Below are 14,101 nucleotides of genomic sequence, written 5' to 3' on the forward strand. Positions count from 1 at the left end.
CCTCATGGACACAAGCCCCCTTGTCACTTAGAGCTCTGTGGTTTGGGGGCCATTCCCTCAGATGGTAGTTGTAAAAGTTTTTGTGCTAGATGTTGGGTTCAAACTCTTTGCTTCTTAGGAAGCAGATGGAAGTTTTGAGTTCCCTCCCATTTGTATAGTGCCATGCCATGCAGGAGGTTTATGGCAAGAGTGTGTCTTAACTTTTCCTACCAATTTAGATGTAGGTGTATTTTTGTTTGCCTGATGTGTCGCAGCCACTCAGGTAGTTCTTGGATTTCTTTCAGAGGGATTTAATTTATGCCTTGGTGTTGATTCAGTGTGTCTATGGGAGACGGCGAGTTTAGAGACTCCTGTGTCACCAATGTGTACCAAATCTAAAAAATATACTCTTAATCCTCCAATATGTGACAGGAAAACTACAAGGTAAATTATAAAACACTTTGAGAAAAATGTAAAGGAAAACTTTACATACCACACTATGGGATCCAGCAAAAACAGTGCTGAGAGAAACTTTTTACTTGCAATGGTCTGCATAAAAAAGGAAAAAAAATCAAGCAAGTAACTTAAATTGTACCTTAAGAAACAAGAGAATGAACAAAAAACTAACCCATAGCTATCAGCCAGAAGGAAATAACAATGATTAGAATGGAGTTTAATGAAATGGAGAATAGAAAAACAAGAGAGACAATCAACAAAACCAAAAATTGATTGTTTTAAAAGATCAACATTATTGATGAAACTTTAGCTAGACTCAGGAAGAAACAAAGTACAAATGGCAGAGAGAAGATGGTGGCATCAGAAGATCCTGAGCTTACCTCCTCCCTCTGACACAAGAAATCTTCCCTGCATATGGGTTAATTCCCTCTGAAAGGGACCTGGAAACTGCGTGAACAGAGCCTCCACAACAAGGGACAGCACTGAGAAGGGCTGGAAAGGCAGAGATATGGTCCTGTTAAGGAAAAAAATCACACCTTAGCTGTGGCATTTTATGATCACGAGGGATCTCAAACTTATGAAGCTTTTCTCTGTAGAGTGAGGGATTCAAGCCCTACATCAGGCACCCCAACCATAAGATCTTGAACAAGGAGATGAGTCCCCAAAACACCTGGCTTTGTAAACCAATGAAGAATACATCAGGAAAGCTATGGAACTGTAAGGAGAGGAAAACTCACTCTTAAAGGGCTCATATGCAGATTCACCAGACCCAGACCCAATAGAAAAACACCAGATGAAAAGTGCATAGACCACAGCTGAGGGAGACCCACTTACTAATCTTGTAGTGCCAACTGGAGAAGCAGGAGGTAGCAGGGGCTGAAACATTGGCGGCAGCCATTTTTGTGATCTCATTCTGCTGTGGTAATGCAGGCCCTGAAGGTGCCATTTTGGTGTGCTTCCTCTAGCCTGCTGGTGTGGAGAGCCCCACCATTCCCCCACCTTGGCTTGACCTTGCAGCTAGCTGGACAATAACTTTGCCTACTAGCATGCCTACAACAGTCATAGCTGGGCCTCACAGCCACTGGGCCAGGGGCCTATCTGTGCCACAAGTACACCAGCAGCAGTTGTGGCTCTGTCACAACAGGAGGGCTCATGTAGCCCACACAATGGACAATCCTTGAGCACCTGGCTCTGGTGGCCAGTGGGGATTGCACTAGATGGCCCCAAAGGACATCTTCTGCAGAAGGCCACTCCTTCAAAAATGGGAGGTGTAGCTATTCTGTCTAATATACAGAAACAAATGCAGAGAATTAGACAAAATGAGGAGACAAAGGAATATACTTCAAATGAAAGAATAAGACAAGAACCTGAGAAAAAGAACTAAATGAAACTGATATAAACAATCTACCTGATAAATAGTTCAAAGTACTAGTCATTTAGATGCTTACTGAACTTGAGAGAGGAATGGATGAACTCCATGAGACCTTCAACAAAGGCACAGAGAATATAGGAAAGTATGAATCAGAGCTTAAGAATATAATAACCGAAATGAAAAATACTCTAGAGGAATCAACAGAGATTAGATGATACAGAAGAATGGATCAGTGATGTGGAAGACAGGGTGGTGGAAATCACCCAATCAGAACAGTAAAAAGGAAAAGGAATTTTTAAAAATCAGGATAGTTTAAGTGATCTTCTGAACATCGAGTGTACTAACATTCACATGATAGATGTCCCAGAAGAAGAAGAGAGAGAGAAGGGGGCAGAAAACATACTTGAAAAAATAATAGCTGAAAACTCCCCTAACATGAGGCAGGACACAGACATCCAGGTTCAGGAAGCATGGAGAGTCCCAAACAAGAAGAACCCAAAGAGGTCTATACCAAGAAACATTATAAAGAATCTGTCAAAAAGTAAAGATAAAGAGAGAATCTTAAAAGAAGCAAGAATAAAGCAAATAGTTATGTCCAAAGAAACCCCCAAAAGACCATGAGTTGATTTTCAGCAGAAACATTACATGCTATAAGGTAGTGGTGTGATATATTCAAAGTGTTGAAAAGAAAAAAAACGACAACCGTGAATACTATACTGGGCAAGGTTATCAATTCATTCAGAATTGAATGAGAGATAAAGAAATTTCCAGACAAGCAAAAGCGAAAGGAGATCATCACCACTAAGACAGCCTTACAAGAAATGGTAAAGGGATTTTTTTTTAAGTGGAAAAGAAAAGGCCATAACTAGAAATAAGAAAATTATGAAAGAAAAAATATCTCACAGGTAAAGGCAAACATAGTAAAGGTACTGGATCAACAACTTATAAAGCTGACATGAAGGTTAGGAGACAAGTAGTAAAATCAACTATGTCTATAATAATTACTTAAGGGATACACAAAATAAAAAGATGTATAATATGACATCAAAAACAGAAAATATGGGAGGGTGAATAAAAATGTAGTGTTTTTAGAAAGCATTCAAACTTAAGCCCATACTTAAAATAGATTACTGTATACATAGGTTGATCTGTATGAACCTCATGGTAACCACAAACCAAAACGATATAATAGAAGCGCAAAAAATAAAGAGAAAGGAATTCAAACATAACTTTAAAGAAAGTCATCAAATTACACGGGAAGAGAGCAAGAGAAAAATGGAACAGAGAACTACAAAACAACCAGAAAACAATGAACAAAATGGCAATAAGTACATACTTGTCAATAATTACTTTAAATGTAAATAGACTAAGTGCTCCAATCAAAAGTTATAAGGTAGCTGAGTGGATTAAAAAACAAGACCCATCTTTACCTACATACAAGGGATCACTTCACGTCTAAAGACATACAGACTGAAAGTGTAGGAAAGGAAAAAGATATTCCATGCAAGTGGACACGAAAAGAAAGCTAGGGTAGCAATATTTATATCAGACAAAATAGATTTTAAAACAAAGACTGTAACAAGAGACAAAGAAGTGTTTATAATGATAAAGATATCAATCCAACAAGAGGATATAACACTTGTAATTATATACACACCCAACATAGGAACACCTAAATACATAAAGCAAATATTAACAGACATATAGTTAGAAATTTATAGTAATACGGTAATAGTAGAAGAGTTCAACACCCCATTTGCATCAATGGAGAGATTATCCTGATAGAAAATCAATAAGGACACATTGGCCTTAAATGACACATTAGAACACATGGATGTGGTAGATATATATAAAACATTCCATCCATAAACAGCAGAATACACATTCTTTTCAAGTGCACATGAAATATTCCTCAGGACAGATTATGTGTTAGGTCACAAAACAAGTCTCAATCAATTTAAGAGGATTGAAATGATATCAAGCATCTTTTCTGACCACAATGGTATGAAACTAGAAATCAATTACAAGAAGAAAACTGGGGAAAAATAGAAAAACCTAGAGACTAAACAATATGCTACTAAACAATCAGCAGGTCAATGAAGAAATCAAAGAGGAAATCAAAATGCACCTTGCGATAATGAAAACAGAAACATACCTTTCAAAATCTATGGGACACGGCACAAGCAGTTCTAAGAGGGATTTTCATAGTGATACACGCCTACCTCAAGAAATAGGAAAGAACTTCAAGGAAAAATATCTAGCCTTATATCTTAAGGAACTAGAAAAGAAGAACAAACAAAGCCCAAAGTTAGTAGAGAGAAGGAAACAGTAAAGATCAGAGCAAAAATAAATGAAACAAGATGTTAAAATCTTGCCTTTTAAAATTATATGATAATTTTTTTAAGGGGAATGGGAGTCTGGAAAGCTGCATTTTAGAAATGGTGTTGTAGTGGTCTTTAATACCTTCTTGGAGGAAAGCTCAAGTTTTCTCTTCCATCTCTTCAAAGAGAGGAAATAAGAATGTGGTTCTCGGGGCTGGCCCAGTAGCGTAATGGTTAAGTTCATGCATTCTGCTTTGGCAGCCTGGCATTTGCTGGTTTGGATCCTGGGCACAGACCTACTTACTACTCATCAAGCCATGCTGAGGCGGCATCCAACATAGAAGAGATAAAACTCTACAACTGTGATACACAACTATGTACTGGGGCTTTGGGGAGAAAAAAGAAAAAGAAAGAGGAAGATTGGCAACAGATGTTAGCACAGGGCCAATCTTCTGCAAAATAAAAATGTGGTTCTGATCCCTGGATGTCACTGCTTCTGAGAGTTTAGAAAAGGAACTTGGGTGTCAGACTTCTAACCTGAAAACTGTGCCTGAGGAGAAGGGAGTGCATCTCTAGAGGAGGGTCTTAGCTGTAGCCCTAAGCTTCCTCCTTGGCACCCTTCACATCAGTGAGAAGGAGAGGGAGATATTGACAAAGCTTACCTGTCTACAAGATATATGGAAGCTTGTAATTTGGCCCACTCCTTCTTGGGCTCCCAGAGTGTTATAGTGCAGTCAGTGGGAGGGATTTAGCTAAGAGTGGCTTTGTCCTTGGTACTGAGCAAAAAAAGGCTAAAAAGTGAGCATGCTATCACCCCTGTTGAAATAATTACCATTTGGGGAAATACTCTAAGTGAATCCCAACAGCAACCCTGGCTTCTGTACTAAGCTGAGGAGAATGTGTCACATGAGTCAAGAAAGACATTTATACGATTTCTCCTCCTGCATGCCTTAGAAAACCACCATCCTGTCCCTTAAAATGTCCCTAAGCTACATGTTGTTTCACAACCGCACATCCCTGTGAAAAATGTAGGAGCAGACATTTTTTAATGAAAAAATAAAATTACAAAAGCAAGAAATCAAACAGAAACTAAAAAAAAATAGAAACCATCCGTGAAACTAACAGCTGGTCCTTTTAAAAGACCAAATTGAAAACTTTTAGCTAGATTCATAAAAATAAAAGCTAGGACCAAAATGAATAAAATCAGACATGAAAGAGAAGTTACAACTGATACCAATGAAATAGTAAGAATCATAAGAGACTACTAGAAACACTTATACGCCAACAAATTGACAACTTAAAGGAAAAGGATAAATTCCTAGAAACATACAGTCTTCCAAGATTTAATCAAGAAGAAACAGAAAATCTGAATAGACCATGTATCAATGAAAGAGAATAGAGGGCCCATAAATAAACCCATGCTTATATGGTCAGATAATCTATGATAAAGAAGGAATCTATGATAAATAAGGAAAAGACAGTCTCCTCAATAAATGATGTTGGAAAAACTAGACAGCTACATGCAAAAGAATAAAACTGGACCACTAGCTTATACCATATACAAAAATAAACTCAAAATAGCTTAAAGACTTAAATGTAGTACCTGAAACCATAAACTTGTGGAAGAAAACATAGGCAGTCAGCTCTTTGACATTGGTGTTAGTAATATTTTTTTGCATCTGTCTTCTGAGGCAAGGCCAACAAAAGCAAAAATAAGCAAATAGGAATACATCAAATTAAAAAGCTTTGTACAGCAGAAGAAACTTTAAACAAAAAGACAACTACTGAATGGGAAAAGATATTTGCAATGATATATTCAAGAAAGGGTTAATATCTCACGTTTATAAGGAACACATACAACTCAATAACAAATAAACAAACAATCTGATTAAAAAGTGTGCAGAAGACTTGATGAGACATTTTTCCAAAGAAGACATACAGACCACCAACAGACACATGAAAAGATGGTCAACATCACTAATCACCAGAGAAACGCAAATCAAAACTACAATGAGATATCACCTTACACCCGTCAGAATGGCTATAATTAACAAGACAGGAAACAACAAGTGTTGGAGAGGATGTGGAGAAAAGAGAACTCTCATACAGTGCTTGTGGGAGTGCAAACAGGTGCAGCCACTATGGAAAACAGTATGGAGATTCCTCAAAAAACTAAGGATAGAACTACCATATGATCCAGCTATTCAACTGCTGCATATTTATCCAAAGAAAGTGAAAACACCAATGCGTAAAGATACATGTACCCCTATGTTCATTGCAGCATTATTCACAATAGCCAAGACTTGGAAGCAAACTAAGCACCCATTAAGGGGCAAATGGATAAAGAAGACGTGGTATATATACACAATGGAATACTACTCAGCTATAAGGAACGATGAAATCCAGCCATTTGTGACAACATGGATGGACATTGAGGGTATTATGCTAAGTGAAATAAGTCAGAGGGAGAAGGTCAAATACCATATGATCTCACTCATTAAGTAGGAGATAATAACACAACAAACAAACACACAGAGACAGACATTGGGTTGGTGGTTACCAGAGGGGAAGGGAGTAGGGAGGAGGGCGAAAGGGATAATTAGGCAAATGTGTGTGGTGATGGATTGCAATTAGTATTTGGGTGGTGAACATGAGAATGTGATGTAATCCATGCAGAAATAGAAGTATAATGATGTATACCTGAAATTTATACAATGTTATAAACCAATGTTACCACAATAAACAAAAAAATAAAAAAAATACTTTTGGAATATCACACCTGTCAGAATGGCGATCATCAAAAAGAAAAGAAACAACAAGTGTTGGTGAGGGTGCGAAGAATAGGGAACCCTCCAGCAGCATTGGTGGGAATATAAATTGGTACAATGACTATGGAAAACAGTGCAGAGATTTTTTACAAAGTAAAATATAGAAATAACATACAATGCCTCAATTCTACTTCTGGGTATTTATCTAACAATAACAAAAACACTAACTTGAAAAGATATTTGCACCTTATATTCATTGTAGCATTAATTACAATAGTCAAGGTATGGAAACAACCTAAATGTTCACTGATAGACAAATGGATAAAGAAGATGTGGTATATTTATATACAATGGAATGTGACTCAGACATAAAAAAGAAGGAAATCTTGCCATTCTGGAAAACATGAATGGATCTAGAGGTATTATGCTATGAGAAACTAGTAAGAGAAAGACAACATATGATTTAACTTACATGTGAAATCTAAAAACAAAACAAATGTACAAGCAAAACAAAACAGAAACTGACTCATAGATATAGAGAACAAACTGGAAAATTGCCAGAAGGAAGGGGGGAGGAGGATGAGCGAAATAGGTGAAGAGAATTAAGAAGTACAAACTTCCAGTTATAAAATAAACAAGTCACTGAGATGTAATGTACAGCATAGAGAATATACTCAATAATATTGTAATAACTTTGTATGGTGATAGGTGGTAATGAGACATCATGGTGATTAGATCATAATATATATAAATGTCGAATCACAATGTTGTACACATGAAACAAATATAATATTGTATGTCAACTATACTTCAATAAAAAATAAAAAAGTAAGATAAAAGAACTTTAGTTGCAAAAAAGAGAGAAAACGCAAATAACTAAAATTAGTAATGAATATGGAGACATTACTGATCCTACAAAAAAAATTTAAGAGAATATTTTTAACAATTTTATGTTAACAAATTAGATAACCTAGATAAAATAGAAAAATTTCTAAGAGAAAATATTTAAACTGATCGAAAGTAGGTACTTGCAACATACCTTTAACAAGTAAGCGATTGAATCAATAATCAAAAACCTCCCAGCAAAGAAAAACTCAGGACCAGATGATTTCAGTGGTAAATTGTACCACATAGTCAAAGAAGAATAACACCAATCTTCTAAAACTCTTCCAAAAATATGAAAAGAGAGTGTTCTCTAAAACTTCCCAACTCATTTTATGAGTTGTCCTGCAAACCAAATCCAGAAAAACATCACAAGGAAATCTACATATTAATATCCCTTATGAATATAGATGTAAAAATTCTCAACAAAGTACCTGCCAACTGAATCCAGTAGCACATAAAAAAATTATATAGCATTTTCAAGTAGGATTTTTCCCAGAAACGCAAGGGTGGTTCCACATACAAGAATCAATCAATGTAAATCACATAGTAGAAGGAAAAGAAAAAAGCACACGATCATCTAAATAAACACATAAAAACATTTAAGAAAATCCAACGCCTTCATTTCCTAACATGATAAAGGGCATCTATAAAAGCCCATCGCTAACATCATACTTCATGATGAAAGACTGAAAGCATTATCCTTAAGATCAAGAACAAAACAAAGATACCTGCCTTCATCAATTCTACTTTACACTGGACTGGAAGTTCTAGCCAGAGCAAAAGGACAAGAGAGAAAATAAAAGTCATCCCTCATTAAGCAGTGGATAATAACAACAACAAACAAACACATAGAGACAGAGATTGGATTCGTGGTTACCAGAGGGGAAGGGGGGAGGGAGGAGGGTGAAAGGGATAATTCGGCTCAAGTGTGTGGTGATGGGTTGTAGTTAGTATTTGGGTGGTGAATATGATGTAATCTATGTAGAAATAGAAGTATAATGATGTACACTTGAAACTTATACAATGTTATAAACCAATGTTACTGCAATAAACAAAACAAAACAAAACAAGTCATCCAGATTGGAAAGGAAGAAGTAAAACTATTTCTGTTCACATATTGTATGATTTTATATATAGAAAATCTTAAAGAATTCACAGAAAAATCATTAGAGCCAACAAGCAAATTCAAAAAAGCTTCAGGATACAATGTCAACACACAGGTCAGTTGTATTTCTCTATATGGCAATGAAAAAATCTGAAAAGAAAATAATCCATTTGCAAAAGCATTTAAAAGAATAAAATATTTAGTAATGAATTTAACCATGGAGGGGCAAGTCTTGGATAGTAAAACTACAAAATATTGCTGAAAGCAATTAAAGAAGACAAGTAAAAGGAAAGACATCCCATATTCACAGACTGGAAGACTTAATATTGTAAAGACAGCAATAACCCCTGAAGCGATCTATACATTCAATGCTACCTTATCAAGATTTCAACGGCCTTTTTTTCTTAGTGAAAAAATTGATACTCATATTCATATGGAATTGCAAAGAGGCCATGAATTGCCAAAGCAATCTTGAAAAAGAAGAACCAAGTCATTGCACTCACACTTCCTGGTTTCAAAAGGTAATACAAATTCACAGTAATCAAGACTATGTGGTCCTGGCAGGGGATAGATATATAGATCAATAAAATAGATGTGAGAATTCACAAATATATCTTCATCTTGCAGTCAACTGATTTTTGACAAGGATTCCAAAGCAATTCAATGGAGAAAGAACTGCCTTTTAAACAAATGGTGGGGGAAAATTAGATACCCATATGCTAAATAATGAAGTTGGATTCTTATCTCACATTACATACAAAGTTAACTCAATATGGATCAAAAAACTAAATGTAAGGTAGAATCATAAAACTCTTAGAAGAAAATGCAAAAGTAAATCTTCTTGACTTTGAATTTCACAGTGGTTTCCTTAACATGACACAAAAGCAGAAGCAACCAAATTAGAAATACATAATTTTGCCTCATTAAACTTAAAAACTTTTGTACATCAAAGAACATCATCAAGAAGGTGAAGACAACACACAGAATTTGAAAATATATTTGCAAATCATGTATCTGATAAGGCACTTATATCAGAGATATACAAGGAACTCTTACAACTCAACAACAAAAAAGACAAAACAACCCAATTATAAAGATGGGCAAAGGTTCCTAATAGACATTTCTCCAAGGAAGATATACCAGTTGTCAATAAGCAAATGAAAAGGTGATTAACATCATTAGACATTAGAGACATGTAGGTCAAAACCAAAACGAGATATCACTTTGTAACCACTAGGTTGGCTATAATTAAAAAAATAGAAGACAAAAAGTTTTGAGAAAGATGCAGAGAAACTAGAACCTCATGAATTGGTGCTGAAAATATAAAATGGTACAACAGCTGTGGAAGACAGTCTAGCAGTTCCTCAATTGGTTAAACATACAATTACCATAACCAGGCAATTCCACTTCTAGGCATATACACACCCCAACGAATTGAAAACAGGTGTTCAAACCAAAGCTTGACATTATCCTTCATAACAGCACCATTCACAATAGGCTACTTATGGAAATAACTCAAATGTCCACCAACAGATGAATGGAAAAACAGAATGTGGTATGTCTATACAATAGAATAGAATTCACAGTCAAAACGAATGAAGTAATAGTACATGCCACAACACAGATTGATACTAAAAGTATGCTAAATAAAAGAAACCAGACACAAAAGGCTATTTTTTGTATCATTCCATTATATTAGATATACAGAATACGCAGTCCCTGGATACAGAAAACATGTTAGTGGTTGTCAGAGACTGCGGAAAGGAAGATGCGGAAAGTGACTGTTTAATGGGTCTCCTTTTGGAGTGATGAAAATGCTCTGGATCCAATTGTGGTGATGTTGCACAACATTGTGAATGTATTAAATGCCCCTAACTTGCACCTTTAAAATGGTGAATTCTGTATTATGTGATATACTTCATTTAAAACAAAAATCATCAATAACAGATGACTGACCAGATTTGGACTAGAAGCCCTAATTTGTCAGTCACTGGATTATTCCACAAATTTAATTCCTACACAGTCAAAATAAGAATTGCTATTTTTATTTTGAATAAGAATTCAAAATAAGAATTCTTATTCAAAGAATTCAAAATTCTTATTTTGAATAAGAATTCAAAATAAGAATTCTTATTCAAAGAATTCAAAATTGCTATCATTTTTATCACGTACATTTGAATCAAGCTGAATTTTAAACGTATATTAGGTAATTTATACAGACACTAGAATCACTGTGGAAATGTTTCTATTCATTTAGTAGTGATAATAGTTAACACAAATTGAATTTTGCTATATACAGCAAGTAAATAGAAGAAATATTTTTAGCACTTTACCATGTTTTGCATTAATTCATTCAAATCACAAGATGAAGATAATACCATTACTATGATCTCGATTTCACTGGGGAAGTAAGGCATAGGGAGGTAAAATAACTTGCCCAACCCCACATAACTGTAGTAGTTTACCTAGACTTGAATCCAGGCTATTTGGGTCCAGAAAGCAAGCTCTTAACTGCCATGCTACTCTGACTCCTCTTTCTTGGTTACAGTGATTTACAAAATGTAAAATTTATAGTTTCTCATTTATCCGGCTATATTTTAATTGTAACATTATTAAAAATTTATAACTAAAAAATAAATGCATATATTGCTTCAGTTTCCATTCACCGTATAACAAACTGTCCTCAAATGTAGGGGCTTAGAACAATAGCACTCACTTTATTATTATCTTTCATAATTTGGGTGTTGGCTGGGCTCAGCTAGTTGGTTCTTGCACAGAGTTTCTCAGGTGGTTACAGTCATATGGTGGCTAGGGCTGTAATCATCTGAAAGTCGTTCACTCACACATCTGGTGATTGGTTTGAGAAGACTCACTGCTGGGGGGCTGAAACAACTGAGACTTCTTGGGCCTGTCTATGTATCTCTCCACCACATGATCTCTTTTTCTTGAGTACTTCCGGTATGGCACAGGGCTCCAAAGTGAGTGGATAAAGAAAGAGAGAGAGGGAGGGAAAAAGAGTCAGAGAGAAAGAGACGCAGAGAGAGAGATGGACTGTGTGGCCTTTTCTAACCCAGACTGGAAGTTAAGTTGCCTCACTTCCAATGCATTCTTTTATTGAGACAGCTGCAAGGCCTGCCAAAGTTCAAGAGCTGGAGACATGATGGGAGGACTGTCAAAGCATTCGTAGTCATGTATTTTTTATTTCGTATAATTTCATTTCTTTTCTATTAGTGAGGAATAATTAACATACAATATCACCTTAGATGTAAATCATAGTGATTTTATATTCATATACGGTATGAAATGATCACTATGATAAGTCTAGTTAACATCTATTACCATACAAAATTACTACAATATTATTAACTACTTTTTCTATGCTGTATATTACATCCCCATAATTTATGTATTTTATAATTGGAAGTTTGTACCTCTTAATCATACCTCTATTTCACCCACCCTCCAATGCCTCCTCCCTTTGGTATCCACTAGTTTTATTCCTGTATATATGAGTACGTTTCTGTTTAGTTTTATTTACTCATTTTTTTCTTTTATAATCTACATATAAGTGAAATCATATATTTTCTTTGTCTCACTTCTTTCACTTAGCATAATACTGTCTAGGTCCATCGATGTTTTTGCAATTGTCTGAGTAATATTCCATTGTATATATACATACCATACCTTTATCCATTCATCTATTGATGGACACTTAGGTTGCTTCCATATCTTGGCTATTGTAAACAATGCTGCAATGAACAGAGGGTTGCATATCTCTTTGAATTAGTGTTTTGTGTTCTTCAGATAAATACCCTGAAGCAAAATTGCTGGATTGTATGGCAGTTCCATTTTTTAATCTTTTGTGGAATCTCCATATTGTCTTACATATTGGCTGCCCAATTTACATTTACACCAACAGTGTGGGAGCGTTCCCTTTTCTTCACAATCTCTCCAACACTTGTTATTTTTTGTCTCTTTGATAATTTCCATTCTGAAAGGTGTGAGGTTTTATCTTATTGTGGTTTTGATTTGCGTTTCCCTGATGATTGGTAATGTTGAGCATCTTTTCACGTGCCCATTGGGCATCTGTATGTCTTCCTTGCAAAAATGTCTATTCAAGTCCTCAGTCCAATTTTTAATCAAGTTGTTTGTTCTTTTGATACTAACTTATGTAAATTCTTTATAAAATTTGAGTATTAACCCCTTATAGGATGTGTGATTTATAAATATCCTCTCCTATTCAGCGGGTTGTCTTTTTGTTTTGTTGATGGTTTCCTTTTCTGTGCAAAAGCTTTTCAGATGGATGTAATCTCATTTGTTTATTTTTGCTTTTGTTCCCCTTGCCTGAGGAGACTGGTCTAAAAAATACTGCTAAAACCAATGTCAAAGATCTGACTACCTATGTTTTCGTCTAGGATTTTTATGATTTCAGGTCTCAATTCAAATCTCTAATCCATTTTGAGTTTATTTTTGTGTTTGGTGTAAGATAGTGGGCCAGTGTCATTCTTTTGCATGTAGCTGTCCAGTTTTCCCATCACCATTTATTGAAGAGACTATCTTTTCTCCAATATATAATCTTGCCTACTCTGTCATAGATTAATTAGCCATATAAACATGGGTTTATTTCTGCGTTCTCTATTCTATTCCATTCATCTATGTGTCTCTTTTCTTGCCAGTACCATAATGTTTTGATTACTATACAGTTGTAGTTTAGTTTGAAGTGAGTGAGTTTGATACCTCTAGCTTTGTTCTTTCTCAAGAAGGCTCTTGCTACTTGGGGTCTTTTGTGGTTTCATACAAATTTTAGGATTTTGTTGTAGTTCTTTGAAAAATGCCATTGGTATTATGATGGGAAGTGCATTGAATCTGTAGATTGCTCTGGGTAGTATGAACATTTTAACAATGTTAATTCTTCCAGTCCATGGTATAACTTGCCATTTATTTGTGTCACTTTCAAATTCTTTCATCAGTCTTGTAGTTTTCAGGGTACAGGTCTTTCACCTCCTTGGTGAGATTTATTTCTAGGTACTTTATTCTTTCTGATGCAGTTGTAAATGAGATTGTTGTCTTAATTTCTGTTTCTGATAGCTTGTTATGAGTGTATAGAAATGCAACCAATTTCTATTACTTTTGTACCTGCAAATTTACTGAATTTAATTTTTACTTCTCACTATTTGGTGGTAACTTTAGGGTTTTCCATATATATTATCATGCC

General features: G+C 35.3%; 1 pseudogene; it reads right to left on the bottom strand.

Annotated features, from left to right (window-relative positions):
• Nucleotides 1-258: 258 nt before the first annotated feature.
• LOC131409245 (UDP-glucuronosyltransferase 2B31-like) overlaps nt 259-14,101 on the bottom strand; it is a 32,107-nt pseudogene continuing 18,264 nt past the window's right edge.

This window comes from Diceros bicornis, chromosome 8 (genome assembly GCF_020826845.1).
Source record: "Diceros bicornis minor isolate mBicDic1 chromosome 8, mDicBic1.mat.cur, whole genome shotgun sequence".
Classification (NCBI taxonomy): Eukaryota; Metazoa; Chordata; class Mammalia; order Perissodactyla; family Rhinocerotidae; genus Diceros; species Diceros bicornis.